This window comes from Ctenopharyngodon idella, chromosome 3, assembly GCF_019924925.1.
Source record: "Ctenopharyngodon idella isolate HZGC_01 chromosome 3, HZGC01, whole genome shotgun sequence".
Classification (NCBI taxonomy): Eukaryota; Metazoa; Chordata; class Actinopteri; order Cypriniformes; family Xenocyprididae; genus Ctenopharyngodon; species Ctenopharyngodon idella.
Window position 1 is genome coordinate 37129920 of NC_067222.1, and position 16061 is coordinate 37145980.

The window sequence follows — 16061 nt, forward strand, 5'->3', positions numbered from 1 at the left end:
GCCTTTTAAGGACCCGATCGCTCCATTCATACCTCGGTACGGCGCTGACCAGTATAACCTCACCCCTCCTCTTCTATCCAACACGCTCATATCCTCTGCGGGCTTTATTTTTTTGTCAGCTTAAAACCTTTCTTTTCTCAGTAGAGGGTTAAAGATGAATTACTTGCTGGGATGAAAACTATCCTTAGTTGAAGATAAAGGGCTTTTGAGGGCTTTTTTCGCTCATTGAGGAGAATGTTATCTGGGTGATGTCACATTTGTACCTGTGAACAGCCAAGAGCTGCTTAGCGCTTCTTATTTGGTCTTCACAACAGCCCTAGAAAAATGGAAATGCCACAATTAAAAGCATATTTCTTGCCTGTAAATGACTATTAATTCAGATGAAAGAACATCAGATCAAGCGAAGCAATTAGGCTTGATTTCTTATCCAATAGAGGCTTTTAGCAAGTGTGATATTTTTGTTTTGTTGTCAGTCTCTTTTTTAATGTTGCTATATTGAAAGTGTCCCTGCAGCAGTCTTCAGTGTGGTAACTATAGAGAGCATCTCCTCTGAGAGCCCCTGAAGAGAGTCACCGAGGGGCCAGGCACAGTCTATTCCCACCCTGCTGCTGTTTGTTTTCCTCTCCTTTGACTGTTTGGGTGAACATAGACTCGCTAATTCGGGCTATTTGTGTTGATAATGTGCTTCAATTCAAACCGATGGATTACACGCACAGTATTGGCTGTTGTGAAAAGCTGAATCAGGCTTGACGCTATCAGACTTTTAAAAAAAGGGGGTGGCGATGGGTCCGTTCAACCACCATCAAGACTTGTTTTTCCCCCCACCGCTGTGAGTGTGGCCGTTTAATTGCATGTTTGATGGTAGGAAGCTTGTAGTGGAGATTAGAGCCCGTATTTCTTCACTTTTGCGTTTGGGGACTCAGTCCTACATTAATGCCCCTCTCAGGAGAGGAGGTTGTAAATATACTTGATAAACTTGTATCGTTACCATAGAAACTATTCTCAGCAGACTTTTAACCTTATTGCGTCCCCCGACGTGCCTTCCCATTTCTAGGCTAGGTTAGTAAAATCATTTCCAAAAAACATTTGCTTTTTTAAATATCCTTACTAATATTGCATGGTATTTTATTTTGGTTCAACAATGAATAAATGTGCCTCTGCCTGCCATTTTTTAAACTGTTTACTAGGTAAATGTCGTAAATATGATTCGAAACGCTCCTTGTTAAATGTGTTCAGCGCATCAATATAATGCACAAAAACGTCTTGTGGGATGCGTTGGTAATTTCAAAAAGGTGCAAAATCATTTCTTTATTTATAAATTGAAATTGGAAGTTAATAGGCTCCACATTTTTGAGGGACATGATTAAAATATCCATTATAAGATCAGCTCTTGAGTTTCTGCATTGTGGATTACTTTAATCTCGACAGCCCGATAAATTATAGAGCTCTGCTCTCAATCTAATGAGGTAATTGCCTAAAAGATTCATTGTTCCTTTCATTTCCAGAGCCATCCTAGCAACAGAACTCTCAAGGCTATCATTTCGTCCTATCAATTTATTTTTTTCCCCCTTTTCCCTCTCCCATGGCATACGTTTGCATAAAAACATAGGATTTGACCTCAAACGTATTTTCCCAATCCTCTCGCATGGCCACTTTCCCTGGTTTGCACAGGTTTGCGTGTGCTAATACGCTTTGGCGTTTGGCTCTGTTGATTAGGGTGATTGCAATAGGTTACTTTTTTTTTTGTACAGCAATGGCATTGTGCATAGTTTGTGCAATAGAAGCAGAAAGAGCATAATCCCTTGCAAACAAGCATCTTTGGCTGGAAGCTGACTGGTGGCATGGTAAAGTGAGGGCCGCAGTTAAACAGAGACTATGAGTGACTGAGAGAGCTCAGCTTAGATAAGGGCGATCATGCTGAAAATGACTCCCAGGTAAGACCTCTATCTCTGGATACCCAGCTAGAACAAGCCTTATCTAGTGTGGTCCTGATCACGATCTTAAAGAGAAAACTGCATGACTTCCCTCTGTAGAGCAATAAGACTGTGGAGGTGGTTGACAGTTATTGTATTTGCTGGATTCTTTCATGGCCTACTAAACTTTTGAGCACATCTTTGTCTAATCGACACACGAACAAGATGGGAAATCATTTTAAAAAATAATATCTAAAAAAAACTTTCTATTAAATCCAAATTGGATCTATAAATCCAATTTTGCTTTGATGGTAATAATAATAATGTCCTAATCTAATCACACGCCTCACAAAAAAAGAAATAATCTGTTTTTTAAATGAAAAATCTTATTTGGGCATGTTGATCTTTTATCGAGTTGATTATGAACCCATGTGAGTCTTCAACCCAATTATGTAAAATAAAGAATATAAGAAAATAATCAAAATAAGTAGTGAATTCCCAGCTCCGTTCCAGGTTTGGCTAGTTTTTCAATTCCTCCGTACCCAAAGGCGCCAGGCTCAAAGATCTAATTGTGGTGCTCTTAAGTGCACAAACCTCAAGTTGTATTTCAGAGGCAAATGAGAGATAAGAATGCGTCTGTGGATCAGGAGTAGTGCCTTTCAAAATCCCATCACCCCGGTCCCTACGCAGAAGACTTGGGATTAAAAGAACCAGATTAAAAAGCTCAATTTAATTAGGATGAATGAATAGATCCTTCACATGAAAGAGTAATAACTACAGTCTCACTAACGAAAGATAGCTCAGGCCCCGCTGAGTTCTCCACACTACAGGTAAAATTGAAGATGAAATCAGAGCCAACGAGACAAAAAAGAGGAGAAGAGACTCCCAGGCCGTAATGCTCGTATCATCTCTTTCCTCTTCGCGTTTTCTCACCATCGTCTAAATGCAGATCAATTACAAGCCACAGAAGCCTGGGTGTCACATGTGATTCACAATGTCAATTTCATGCTTTCGAAAACTGTTTGGCAAGTGCTCCCTCACTTTACATCTGGTAACCAATCAGAAGGGCAGCATGTCAGAGAAAGAGACAATTTAATGGTGTGACAGTTAACCAGAGAGTGCAATGTAGTGAGATTGTGCCAGGAAGCCTCTGTCTGTCATGGACTGATATTTATTTATTTACCGAACAGCACTGCACAAATAAAATGTCACATCTCATTTACACTCTTGCCCTTTGGAGATGCACAGAATCTCTTTAAATCAGAAGTGTGGAGTTGCTCCGTCTGATTAAAGCTCACTGAAAGGGGCCTTGATGACACACGCCGCAGTTTAGTACGAGGACAATTGAAAATAAGAGCGTTAACACACTCGCACTCCCACCAAGAAAATGAGTTTAAGTAAGCAATCCACTCCGCTCTGTTTGATCCCCGGCTATGGGGTGACTTTTTTGTTAAAGCACATTTCTTATGAAGCCATTTTAGAGGATTAAAATTGATAAATTAGTGTTGTCACAATATCAAGGGCTCCTTCCACTCGGAATCAGCAGTCGCGCAGCTATGTAAGCTGATGGGAAGGTCTTAACTGGATCTTAGCGCTCATTTTGTTAGGCCACGGAGTCAGCCTTCCGTTTGTGTCCAAGTCCTGTTTCCGCTTTCTCAGACAAAGGGGAGGCGCTCCACCCTGCCCGAAGAGGTCCGACAGAAGCCCGTCTGAAGAAAGACAAGATGTTTCCACTGTCCCGGGGGGAGGTTTGCTTTTGGAAATAAACATGCTGCAGTGCCAGGGCTATTTCGCATGCTGAAAAGAGGCAGTCCGCTAATCTATGAATGGGAAAGCCAGGGCACCCCTGTGACAAATGTTATCTCGGCGTGGCATAGAGGGTTGAAACCTATTCAGCCCCCCACTCTCGAGCCATTGCTAAGATTATGTCACCCTAATCCCTAATGCAGGCGTTTTTGTGGCCTAGATGGGCAGGTGATTCCAAGCAGTGCTGAGGTAATTGTTCTGTTTTCTTCTTATGCCAATAGAGGTGTTGTCATATCGCGCTCATATACTCTTGGAAGCTCCTGGATTGAATAGCCTTACTGGAAGAGATGATACACAGACTCTACAAAGAAATGCATGCAGAATACGCTCGTGGCCAAGTCAGGAACACCGGATGCCCACACAAGTGGTGGGAGACAAAACGTCTCCCCCAGATTTTCCTCTCTCAGCGCTTGCTACAGTGTTTCTGAACAAATAAAAGCGGTAACTGAATGAGAGCAAGGTGGGAGAAGAGAGGTCAGAGCACTCATTATTTCTCCCAGCCCAGTGGAAGCTGAACTTTCTGTGAGTGGGCTGTTTAATTGATTCTTATGGAACTGTGGTATTGATTACTTAAGAGCCTCTGGTCTTAATGCCTAGCTCGCCATCTCGCTCACACCTTCATAAGGCAGAGTCCTCGCTCTGCGGGGCTTTTATTGTGCAGGCAGAACTGTAGCTGGCGTAATAAGGCAGGATGAGCTGCATCTCTGGTGACCCATTGGTTGTGGGTGATTGTGCCACCTTGATTTTATTTAATTGAGTTTGCATTGGCTTTAATTTAAATGTTGATGTAGCCTCAGATGAGGTCATTTACAGGGCTGCGATTCAATGCGCCGTAATTGAAGTTCTTTCTTTTCTGCGAAGGTTTGGGGAATTCATCGGCGGATGCTCAAGGACACGCAGGCAAGATGTCCAGAAATTAGACGGGATTAATTGAAAATCTTAATTACTTTCTGAGGGCATAAACATCTCAATATCAATTAAAACGTATTTCCACCGCACTTGGAGGATATGAGGAGCAGCAGTAATTAGATATCGAGACTGTCAAGACAACTCGACGGGTTTGTGCGTAAGCCCTCTGATTGAGCGGCGAGAATTAATGGGGAATAAATTATGAATGCGCCAAACCTGTTTCCTACCTGTTATGCACGAGCGCTGAGAGTGGCCTTCTCGAAGTTGAGCAAAGTCGAAACTCGGGAAAAAATATGGCAAAGCACATTCTGGTTATTATTGAAGTGTCTTAAATTATAGAGTGCATATTAAGCAGAGTTATATGACTTGGGCCAACAGGGAAATAATATCCTCCAGCTTCTGCGGAGCGGTGCGCTTGAGTGGGCAGATAAAAGCTGGTGTAAAAATGGGTAGTGGATGAAGAAATGTTTTGGAGGTGTAAAGTGATTGTTATTCAGAGGACATTGCTCTGTCACCGCCAGCAGTGCAGCCTTGAGCCCTGCCCGTCATCCCCTCGAATTTCACACACATCTGTTTCGCCCATATATTTCTTTCATTTTTTTTCCATTTAGTTTGTTTTTCCATTTTAATTTCCTGCCTATCTGCTGGGACTCGAGCCAAGGCCTTGTGTTTCAGAGTCTATCTTTACCTTACATCTCGCTTGGCGACGTCGGCCCGTTCCCTCGGCGGAAGAAAAAGGGTCTCGGCAGTCATGAACCATTTAGCCAAAGGAAACCGAAGGGCTGCTCCTTTAAACTGGGATTTTTGGACCAATCTGTGCAGTGTATTCGAATTGCAGAGTAACAAATGGACAGTGGAAGGGGTTTGTAATGGTGATTAGAGTCTGAAATTGGTTCAGATTTACAGTGTCAGTCAGAGATGGAGGGGAAGGAATAAGCAGTCTAAGCGGTCTAATGGATCCATCAGCTCGCTTCGGCTGCTCAGTGGGCCGAGTGAGGTCACCAGCCATCCGCGGGCGGCACAAAAGCACTTCAATTTTGTTAGGAAATGTATCAATTTAACTGACTCGAGCGGCACACTGGAAACCTAATGAATCTGGACTCAATTTTCCACCACACTGCCTCTGTGAACTGGAGGAAACAATGCCGCTGGTGAAGGGTTGAGGGAAGTCCGCTGTGATTGGCTGGCGGCGACCGCGCTGCCGCCGTGCCGGCCAGTTGGGAAGACGGGGACCGGCCTTCGTTTATCTAGCGATAGCCGCGACCCGGACCGCTGTCACTCATCTAACAATGATGTCATTAAAGGTAAATTGGCCTCTATTTCAGCGGGATGATAATGCTAATTGAGTGGCAAAACATAATACCGAGAGCTGTTGTGTGCCGTTAAGGGGAGGAGGGGGACAGATTAAATGGCCATACAATGGTGGGTGTCAGGCACGGCAGATGTTGCTTTGTGCTGAGGACTGCATTGACATATCTCTTGCTTGTCAGGCCTGGGCTTTAGGAGAGTCTTACAGGACTGGGGACCAGATGGTCTCACACAGAGTCTGACTAAAGCGGTTAAACAGAGGCTGGTTATTAAAAAAAGACAACTCCACCACAAGAAATGTGTTGCTTGGTAAATAAGAGAGCCGGACTGCCTTATCGATCTGACTGCCACGCGCCGGGCTGACTGCAGGCTAATGAAAGGCCTCTGGACGGCGGGCGTCATGTTTATTTAGGGGCAGGCCTCAGATCAGCCGGCCTTCCCCCCTCGGCGGAGCACGAGAAAGAGAGACGGCGAGAGGGAAACTCTTAACGCACGCAGTGTGGCGCTTTTCATTTGCGTGATATTATTGGATTGATTTATTCAGATTCTGTGTGCATGTTTTATTCAAGATACAAAAGGAGTGATTACCTCACAACAATCATTATAGTAATTATTCCTTTCCTGTTTCCACCCTAATTGATACCGTCAACACGATTACCCATTATACTTTTTATTACCGCAGTATTTAGATAACAGTGTAACAGTTTTGCTTTTATACTCTTTGTTAATTTGTCAGTAGACATCACACTGTTGTGATTTCTGCAAACATAATGCTTCATAATTACTGTACAGCTGAACCTGCAATCTGGGTACTAAATGGAAGCAAAACACCGCCGGTGTTAAGACACATCTGCTGTTAGATTTTTTTTTTTTTTTCTTTAGCTAGAAGGATTCTACACCTGGATTTCACCTAGTATATCACTTAGCTGCAGTGTTTATCACACTGTAACTCCAGCAGGCACATTTTAATGTTCACTCTGTGGATTAGAATTGAAAAGTGGCCCTTCCACTTGACCTCCCTATTATTACGAACACTGATCTCATTTGGCAAGGCAGACACCAGCAGCCTCCGATGTGTTTCACATGCCTTCAAAGCAAATTCTGCTAAATGCCAGCTGATGAGGAGAGCCAAACATTATTTATTAAATAAAACTGTCAAAATCGTGATTTAGTTTTTATTATTTGAAGAAATATTAGAACATTATTCTAAGGAAGTCAGGTCGCTTTTGATTTTATTTTACAATTAAAACCTAATTAAACAAATTAATGTTAATTGTCAGTGGATTGTTTAAATATGTGTATTTTGGACACTTCTTTTATTACTACACAAACTAAAATGTCCAATAGAGCTGGAAACAATGGAATAGGGAACCTAAGCTGTAGCTCATCTCAGCAGGGTGTGCAGCTTAATTTGCAAAATAATGCAAATGAATAGTGTTTGGTTTAGATTATACAAATCCTAGTTGTATAAAACATATCCTTAGTTGTTTTAAGAGTGTTAGAGGGGCATTCGATATTTTCTGTTTATGTGACAAGGGCCAATATAACAATCTAGGGGCATGGAAGCAATAGTTGGTTACCTAAGATGTAGAAATGTGTTATTCACACTCTAAAAAATGTTGGGTTAAAAACAACCCAAGTTAGGTTGAAAGTGGACAAACCCAGCGTTTGGGTTAAATGTTTGCCCAATGTGCTGGGCAACCCAGCTATTGTTTAAAATTTACTATATGGCTGGCTTAAAATGAACCCAAAATAGGTTGGAAATGAAAAATCAGACGAATAATTACTAGAGGCAACAATAACAATTAAATGGTGAGCATTTTTTTATGAGCAATTTAATAAATGTTTAATTGTTTAATTATTATTCATTAAACTTCTCATTTATTAAACATATTAATAAATGTTAATTTCCAACATATTTTGGATTCATTTTAAGCAAGCAATACAGTAATTTTTAAAGAATAGTTGAGTGAAATAAAACTACCCTGTAGGTTGGGCAAACATTTAACCCAATCGCTGGGTTTGTCCATTTTTAACCCAACTTGGGTTGGTTTTAACCCAACATTTTTTAGAGTGCACAATAAGACAATTTATTCTGTGAGCTAAAGTATCCGATAATACAGTTTAAATAAGTCGTTTGGCTCATCGTGTGATTTCAGCATGTCTGCCACCATGTTAAATAAAGCAGTGTTTATGACATGACTGAATTTTGCCATATGTGAGTTTATTTTTTTAGCCTGTCTTATATAGTAACACAATGAGAATTTGCAGGTTATACACAATTTGAAATTAAATTGGTCTGGATTTAACTAACTAATCAGCTATCATTGTTTTATTGCAATTTTTGCATCTTCATCCACATTTCAAATTTTGATTTCTAATCCAAATTATCAAAAAAAGAAAAGATTTTCAGTACAATTTTATCATCCATTTCTTTGTGTAAAATTTTATATAAAAGTATATACATTTTATATAAAAAAATGTATAAATATATATATATATATGTGTGTGCATGGCCCTACAATGAGCCACATGTTCCTTCTTTCAGTGTGAGGTTAAAAAAAGCAGTTCAAGCACTGCCTAAATTGTTCTCATCCCACTTCACTTACCACCTGGATCACACTCCTGAATTACTCAATCAGAGTTAGTTTAGGAGCAGGACAAAGCGCTAAGAGAGGCTGATGATGTGACCAGGGCTCAGATTGATGTGTGATTCCCTGACATTTCAACCATGCTTGCTCTGCTCTCCTTCAATCAGCCTGTGCTCTTCGCTTTGTCATTTCAGCTGGAACAAACACAAATAAGCAGGCAGATTTGCGCCCGAGCCCTCAGGACAGGAAAAGTTTTGAAATGCTATTTGACAGGTTCACGTCGACTGTTTTATTTTGTCTCTCCTCTCTGTCCCCTAGGTGTTTGACTGTGAGACATTTAATCGTGGGACTAGCGCTTTCATATCAGTAACAAAAATCAAATAATGCAAGATGATTTACTCCCCCTAGCAACCGAGGAGCACACTCATAGCAACCAGCCGAGCCTCGGGCCTCAGTGTAATCAGCTTGAAAATATTTCAATTATTGTGTTGATTTTAGTGGATTTGAGAGGCGGTCGGTGAGCGCCTCAGTACATTCAGCCCATGACCTGCAGAGGAAGACATTGATTTAAACAGGTGTCAGAGAGGGAAAGTAGAGGCAATTTAAATGGGAATGGGATAGCAAAGTCATTGAGCACTGTTCAGCGCATGTGTGACATCCGCCTGCTGCCGTCGAATCAATGCAGCTCAACTGAACGGAGGAAAGAAAAAAAAAATCTCACCTTGAGGAATCATCCGTCTGCCGTGGCCCAGTGGAGCAGGAGGATGGAGGTTTTGCCATGATTCTCCCCAGCCTGCCTAAAGCCTGATCGGGGTCTTTAGCCGTGCCTGTGGGTCCACAGGTGACTCTGTGGATTGAAAAGCTGAGGTAGTAGTGCCTGAAACCTGGGTGCACACTAAATAATACACAAAAAAGGATGCTGTTTATGTTGCGTTGAGCCCTGAAAAATCAACTATGGTAGCTAGCAGACTGAAATAGGAACAATGGCTGTTTGTGTCTTGAAACTTTTTGTTCAAACTTGACTATAATTGGAACTATGAATTGTGCCGAGTTTTTCTTTGTTTCCCCAAACCACCACGGCAAGACAACAACTGCTTCACTAAGATAAATGAAGACTGCGTAATTCAAAACACAAGATGCAGCGGTAATGCATAATTGTACTTTTCACACTATTTTACAGGCTGAAGTGAAGTGGAAGCAGTGTGGTGTATTGTAATCTTTTAGCTTAAAATGTCATTTCTCTTTAAAGGATTCATTAGGACTAAATTTAGCAGTGGTGCCCACCATTATCTTAACCGCTGGAAATATTAACATTGGCCTTTTATTGAATTTGCAGGGTTATATTTAGCATGCAAATTGATTCCTTTCACTTTTCCACAAATACAGATCATTTCAGCACGGCTAATTTTGAGGCTATGAGAAGAGACGTAAGAGTAATTAAAAGCGCAGACTTCTCCATCTACAACTCAGAGTGTCCCAAACTCAATCTCCCCCCAACCCCTCCATACCAGTCCTGATTTATCTTTTGATTGTATCATCATCCCGGGCTTATCTTCCATTACCAGTAATGTTCACTGGTATTTATAGCATTAGCATGCTGGATTTTACATTTGTCTAGCTGTAGATTTCGGACATGAATATGGCTGCTTTTGTTTCTGATTCTTCTGTATTGCCTTTGCTCATGGCGACGTCCACAAAATGCAGCGTATGTGATCCTCACCAGAAGACAATGCCTTTAAAAAAAGACATGGCTACTCGATCAAGGAAATGTGCAACAAATGTATTTCTAGGGATCGGATCATCTGTGCTCTATTCAAAGATGCCTTATGGACCTGGCAGCCCAGCTATTACATCAAAACATCCCAGATATGTTGACAGAAAATAATGTAAATGTGTCTTTGTGCTTTGTGTTCACGCAAACAGAGGATTTGTGTAATCATTTGCTGATATCCAATGCCCACGGTCAGTCTGTGAGCTGTGGGTATGTGTAGGTGTTGATTGTGTTATGTGTTATGAGTGGGTGAGTTCAGTTGACTGTCAAACACACACTTTCCCCAGAGGTAATGGATTTAAATATTTTATAAATGCAATTTTTGGCCAAATGTAGCTTATATTTTTATTAGTATTATTATATATTAATAAAGTAAACATGAAATCAAAAATGACCCTATATTTATGATCTTGGTGCATGTTATTACTGTTGTTATTGTGAGGAGTTCATCAGTGCATGTTAATCCAAAGACAAAATGTTTGTTTTCATGATATTTAATTGAAACTTGCTATTCCTTATAAAAACAACTTTCCTTTTCTGCTGACATCATTACTTAGGCTGGTTGCTATTGGATAATATTTAGGCACTGTTTTAGCAAACTCTCATTCAGTCTGAGATTTTTTTTTAAGAGTGTATTTTAGTTTAATGGCTCCAAAAGGGGTTTTGTTTTTTGTTTGTTTTTTTGCAGCAATGCCATATTAGAACCATTTCTGGTTCCCCAAAGAACCTTTCAGTGAACAGTTCTTAAAAGAACCATTTTTACCGTTTACACTAGTGTGTTTTCATTTTAATACGCATTAGTTTTGCTACGGTTACGCCTGTCGTTTACACTACGCCGACATTTTCGAACCTCGAAAACTGAGACTTTCGAAAACGCTGCAGACCCCGTTTTAGTTTGAAACGGTGGGGGTTGCGTTTCAACGGACAAAAACTGAGACTTTCGAAAATTATGGCGTGGCTGCTCGCGTTCATTCTGCGTATATTTGACGACCGTGTAAACAATAATATGGAGACTGAACTGCAATCTTTGCTGGCTTTGTTGTCATTTTTAGCAGCCATTTTGCAGTTAAAGGATTAGTTCACTTTTAAATGAAAATCCTAGGTGTATATGACTTTCTTCTTTCTGATGAACACAATCTGAGAAATATTAATAAATATCCTGACGTATCCAAGCTTTATAATGGCAGTGAACAGGGGTCAAGAGTATGAAGAAAGTGCTTCAGTCTACATCCATCCATCATAAACGTGTACTCCACATGGCTCCGGGGGGTTAATGAAGGCCTTCTGAAGCAAATCGATGCGTTTGTGTAAAAAAAATATATCCATATTTAACAAGTTATGAAGTAAAATATTTAGCTTCTGCCAGACCGCCTTTCGTATTCAAGTTATGAAGAAAGTGTAAACTGGCATCAGTCGCATCAGTTACACTTTTTCCGTAAGTTGAAGGCATTACACTTTCTTCGTACGTTGAATACAGAAGTCGGTCTGGCAGAAGCTAGATATTTTACTTCATAACTTGTTAAATATGGATATTTTTTTTACACAAATGCATCGATTCACTTCAGAAGGCCTTTATTAACCCCCTGGAGCCGTGTGGAGTACACGTTTATGATGGATGGATGTGGATGGAAGCACTTTCTTTAGCTCAAAGTCATGACCCCTGTTCAGTGCCATTATAAAGCTCGGATGTGTCAGGATATTTATTAATATAACTCCGATTATGTTAATCAGAAAGAAGAAAGTCATATACACCTAGGATGGCTTGAGGGTGAGTAAAGCTTGGGCTAATTTTCATTTGAAAGTGAACTAATCCTTTAAACTCTGCATTTTTTTAATACTGCGCAAGACGCAGCTGTTTACACTTTTATGCTCATGCCCAGTGTGCATGAACGGTCATGTGACATGCGTTTTCGGTCTTGTAGTATAGACAGAGATCGTTTCTGAAAAGCTGTGGAAACGGCAGTGTAGACAAGGATCGTTTTCATTTTAAAACACTGTTTTAAAACGAAAACACACTAGTGTATATTTATACTCTTAGTATAAAGAACATTTTATATCTAAAGAACCTTTTGTGAAATGGAAAGTTTCCATGGATATTAACGGTTCTTCATGGAACCATAGATGCCAATAAAGAATCTTTATTTTTAGTGTAGTTCTTGAAAGAACCATTTTTTTCTTAGTGTGAAGAACATTGAAAAAGCTAAAGAATTTTATTCTTTTTACTGTAAAGAACCTTTTGTGGAATGGAAAGATTCCATACATGGTAAAGGTTCTTCATGGAACCATATATGCCAATAAAGAACCTTTATTTTTAAGACTGTACATCCAACATTAACAGAAGTAGAATAGCTGTGAACAGCAGTTCAAGTTGACTTTTTAGCCATATAATATATTGCATTGTTAAACCATAGCATGCCACCAGTTCACAGTTTTCTGTGTCTATTTTGTACAACAGAAACCATCTAAAATCTATATGGTTTCGTGGCATACTTTCTAGATCATCTCCAGACATTAGGTGTAGTAAACATCTGTGTATCAGCGCTCACACCATTTGTGGCACTTGCCATCAGTGGCATAGTTATTTAAAACTTGTGAAAGATATTTGAGATATTCTCTGTTAATGTCCTCATTTGAAGCACAAAAAAGCTCCATGGGAGGATTTTTGAATATGAGCGGTGCTAATGCGTGTGATCACACATTAATCGTCTGACAGCATCTCACTCTCCACAGCCAGTCTATTAGGATTTTACACAGAGGTAGGGTCTAAGTGTCAGGTGTCATAATTTAATTGTGTTGTTTTCTAATGTCTCCCCTTCACTTTTGGGATGGGATTGCAGGCTAATCTATGTAGTGTTACAGTATGTCACTAACCTCTTTCCTGTCTTTTATTTTGATTTTAAACGGGGGAAGCAAGTAATTCACCTTCGCATTCAAGTCTTCAAATGAGCCCAGCAGGACATCTGGATCATTATCTCAAAGCAATTGCATTGTAATGGGATAAATTAAATGTTAATCTTGCAATAGGAGGAAGAAGTCATCAGTTTGTTTAGTTGTTTTTCTCTGCACAAGACCGTATAATGTGAATTTAAGTACATGGACAATGGATGGACATTGTTGTCCAGCACCTGTATGCTATTCTCAGTTTAATAGCTAGTTCAAGTTAATAACAGCCCAAGCGTAAATAATGAATTCTCTGAAACAACTGTTTTTTAATGTTCTCTCATACATGATTTCTGGTCCTCATATTTTGTCATTTATAAATAAAGGTGATTACTTTATTCTAAGAAAATTCTCTTTGTTCTTGATCACTGGCAACAGATATTAACACATGCCATACACAAGAGCAGCTCCAATTTGGCAAACGCAGGGAATTAGTCTGGTGAATGACAGAATGAGGGGGGAAAAAATCCTTCCTAATAGCCTAAATATTTGGAAATTCCTTCCATGTGTTTATCCGTGCACACTCCTCACTCATGCTCATGTATTTTATTCCAAATAAATGAACTAGGTTTTGATAAGCTACTTCGGAAGCACAATTGTTTGTTGAAGTTAATTACTGAGTCAGTATATCTACAATGAATCTGTCTTCACACTATTGTCCAATGTTGCATTTCCATTTTTACATTATTATACTGTTACAGTACATTTTCCTGTGTTATCCCAAATTAAAATTCTTCCTGACATTTACTTAACATATATCACGTCTAATTGAATTTGTATTTGGTAGCAAGACTGCTAGAGGGAATCATGATTTGTTGGTGGAAAATGAAAGCCCTGTTGCTTGACTGTGTGTCCGTCTTAAAAGGTAACGGTGGTGCTTTAATTAATTCTTGCCTGCCTTAATCGTTTATTTTGAATGGCTGAGCAGCTTATCAATAGCACCAAAATTAGTGTTATGTCCTAAAACTTCCCTTCCTCAGGTTCTCCCCTGGTCGCCAATACAGTGTTGGATAAAAGCAATCCAAAGCCAACCCGGAGCTACTGATAGATATGGTCACACTTTAGAGAGGTAAACAGTATTGATTCAGTTCCACTATTGTCTCTAATTTTCTTCCAGCCATTGAGCAATACGATTCTTTATAACTAATCACACTCACTTATAGGGTTGGAACAAAAACGTTTGAGTGTGTTTTTCTTTGACTGTTTTGTTTTATGGTAAGGTGATCTCTCGTCTGTATTAAAGTCTTTCTGCGCTGTCACATCTTCCCACTTCCACTGCTCTAATGTGATTGATTGTTCCAGCATCAGGGCTGTAGCACTAGACATGTTTGAAAGTGACATTTCAGACCTAGTTAGAACCTAGAAAAAGTGGACCCTGAGTGGGATCAAGTTTTTGGGGCCTGTCCTTGAGCCTTTCTGAGCCCTAATGGGATAGTGAATGTCTGTACAACCAGGGAGTCCAAAGGATTAAACCTTCGGTAATGTGCATATAAAGTCTGAGCTACTGGCCAAGCTGTGTTAAAAGCTTTTGCAATTTTGGTTTAATGATGTAGCTGGGAGGTGTTGACTTCTATAGGGTATTTAAAAACCTTTTGATATAATTGCAACTGAAGGGGTTTATTTAGCTTCAATGACCAACTGATTAATAATTACGCTCATTGCCTTCCAAATATTGTTTTGAGTTTAAATTATTATTTTTTTTACCAGTATAGCCTACTATTATCCATAATGTCGCTGTCAGGCAGAAACATCTCCAAAAATGTTACTTTTATTTTTAGGAAATTGAAAAAACACTGTATTTTTTAAATAATTAAACACTGTGTTGATATTGTGGCTTTATATATGGTTAGGCATATTAACATTTTACCAAAATCAAGCTCAAATGGAGTTACAAGGTTTTTGACCATCTCAGCGAATTTCTTTTTAAAGTGCAATGTATGGACAGTTAATACTTCAAAATACACTAATGTACCTGTTAGTGTTTACTGATAGTAACACTGAAACATCTTAAAACATATTTACTTAAAATTAAGTAAATTTAGAAAACATTACAAAAACAAATATTCTTGTTGTTGCTGATTTCTGTGCACGATTCCACACCCCTCCCCCTCACCGCCGGAAAAACGTGAAGAATCACGAACGTATATAAGCGGCAGTATTATTATAAAAAAATACAAACGTTAAAAAAACGAAAAATTAGGAGAATGAATGAATTGTGAACAACTTACTGCCATTGTGTAAATAATATGTAATCATGTAATCCATAAAAAAGTAACTGTAGTCTGATTACGAGTATTTTAAAAAGTAGTTTACTCTAATTACAAGTACTTGATTTTTGGAATCTGATTACGTAATCCAGATTACATGTAATCCATTACTACCCAGCTCTGGGTGTGGGGTAGGGGCGTGTTATATGTATGCTATGAGTGCGTATCATATGCAAGCCAACAAATTGCGTATCATATGCACACTGAAAATTGCGTATCATATGCGCGCTAAAAGTGCATATTATATGCACGTCATACACGTGCGTATGCATATCATATGCACGCCAATGGTAATTTCTGCGTATAAATAGCACGCTAAATAGTAACAAAAAATCGTTCTATTGTAAAATCGTTCAGTTGTTCATGATATCGGGCTCGATACGAGAGACATGAAAGTAGCGGTTTCAGTTCCATGATGAGCACGCAGATTTTATTTATTTATTTATTTACGATCAGAATAAACTGTTGCAACACTATCTCACGACCAATTCGTATGTATTTTACAGGGTGGCTAATTCGTACGAATTCGTAAGACCTCACTCGTACGAATTCATAC